Source organism: Lynx canadensis, chromosome A3 (genome assembly GCF_007474595.2).
Source record: "Lynx canadensis isolate LIC74 chromosome A3, mLynCan4.pri.v2, whole genome shotgun sequence".
Classification (NCBI taxonomy): Eukaryota; Metazoa; Chordata; class Mammalia; order Carnivora; family Felidae; genus Lynx; species Lynx canadensis.
In genome coordinates this window covers 134,089,534-134,091,640 of record NC_044305.1, presented here as the reverse complement: position 1 = coordinate 134,091,640, position 2,107 = coordinate 134,089,534, and the positions used below count along the sequence as shown (strand labels likewise).

Sequence of the window (2,107 nt, the reverse complement as noted above, 5' to 3'; positions counted from 1 at the left end):
TAAATCTACAGCTCAAATAATGGTCCCTGCTTGGCCTTGAATTCTGATCAGGGCATGACTAGACAGTTTCCACTGATGAAGAGCTAAGCTCCCTGGAATGTTTTATATAAGAACTGGAGAGACACAAAGCTGACGGAGAGCTCGAGAATTTGTTTAATTAAATTCTTTGCCTTCAGACTGGCAGTGACAAATTGAATTATAGCTTAGCAAATAGTCACTCCCCCATGCCCTTGGAAGAAAGCATGCTTTCCTACCCCGCGTACGATGGGATTGGCCAGGTGCTTGTTCTGCCAATGGGATGTGCCCCAGCATGAGTAGAACGTGGCCCAGATGGCCACTCCCCATTTAGTAGGGGCCCCAGACTCCCAGAGCAGGACAGCCCCCAAGGCACCCCCCTTTCCAAACCCTCACCTACACGTGAGGGAGCATAAATCCAGCAGCTGAAGGGATGCACTTGGGAACAGCCTAGAATGACATCCATATTTTCTATTAGCAATAATCGCGCCTCGGATAAACCTCATTGGCTACGATACTGCCACCGCGCAAAGCTAACACCCATACTTTTCTACTCCCAGCCCCTTGCTTTGCCTTGAGGAGAAGTTTCAGAAGGTAAACACAATCAGCTTAATAAAAACAAACAAGTGGGTGTCTCACATCTGGGTTGGAAGATGCAGGAAGTAGAGATTTATTTACCCGTCCAGAGTCCCTAAGTGATCAAGTCCGCTCCGGCATGCTGTCCTTGCCGTGGAGGGACAGTCTCCTAAGGAATTATCAGGTGCTCCTTCTCTTTGAACCAAGAGCCAGCAGGCAGCACAGGGCCCTACAAGGCTTTTATCTTGTTTCTCCCACCGGTGATTTGGTTCATCACTGACAAATGCTGCCCGTGTTTGTTCCTTCACTCTTCATGAAAAATACAGAAGCACCTCGCGTTGACGGAGCAGCCTTGGTACTTTCACTACCTGGTGACTTGTGCTCGTACTCTTCCCGCCCGCCAGCCGTTCTGTCTCAGCGAACGCGCACTAATTGAAACTCCTCTCTCTGCTCTTTTCCATGCACGTTACCTCCGATCTTGACGACCCCTTGAGATCTTCACTTTGATCCCCCTTTTACAGATGAGGAAGTGGAAGATCAGAAATGCACTTTCCCAGGGTCCCAAGTCACCAAATATCAGAACCAAAATCCAAATCTAGATCTAACTTCAAAACATTTCTCCTTTGGGCCAAAGCACACTTTCTTTAATGAAAGAGAGAAAACAAAACAAAACAAAACAAAACAAAAACCCACCACACTTCCCAATAACGGAAGATCAGCAATCCCAAGGAGGAATTTTCTGGAGATGAACCCAGCTGATGTTACTTCTGAAAGCCACGAATACCAGAAGGAAGCTGGTAAATTACAAGGGGGAATTTCATCTGCACTTTACTTAGCGTTATGGTATCACTTATGCTAATACAGACCTTCCACATTTCCTCTAAAATACAAATCAGAAGGCCCTTTGTAATACCTGAAAATCACCCAGGGTTTTGTCTTCCCATTTCCTGGTCCTTAAAGCACCCCTCTCCCCCACGGCTGCCTGAAAGGTCTCTTTTTGTTATGGCCGTTTCATAAGAGGCCAAATCTCAGACAGCTATTGAAAGGCTGAGTTAGACAAACAACGCCAGTGAAGTTTAAAAATAAAAAACTAGGTCAAGCCCGAGATGTTATCATCGCTGCCAGTGAAAGCAGGTTCCTCGCAGCTGGGAGAGGAGACGGCATGGACTCCATGCTACGTTTGCAGACCTCGGCCAAGCTCGGCCTGGCGGTAATCAGGGGTGGGCATTTAGTTTTAGTTAATGACGGCCAAGTGCTCTAAAAATCAAAGGCGTCATAACCCCAACAACTGTCGGGAGTGCCCTGATGCCCCCTGATGGCTGCCACCACTGAGCAGTGGAAGGACCCGACCAGTGCCGTCCCAAAGGAGCTAACAACGGCGGCCGCAACCTCACGCTGTCCTTGCATCTCACCCCAGGTGACCACACGTGTGAGAGGGTGGAAGAAGTCACCTTTTGCATCAATTCGAAAAGAAAGACTAATGACAGTCATGCTTCTACTGCTTGGTGACAGGACG

General features: G+C 48.0%; 1 pseudogene; it reads right to left on the bottom strand.

Annotated features, from left to right (window-relative positions):
* Nucleotides 1–384: 384 nt before the first annotated feature.
* Nucleotides 385–550, bottom strand: LOC115511404 (annotated as a pseudogene).
* Between the last annotated feature and the right edge of the window lie 1,557 nt (nt 551–2,107).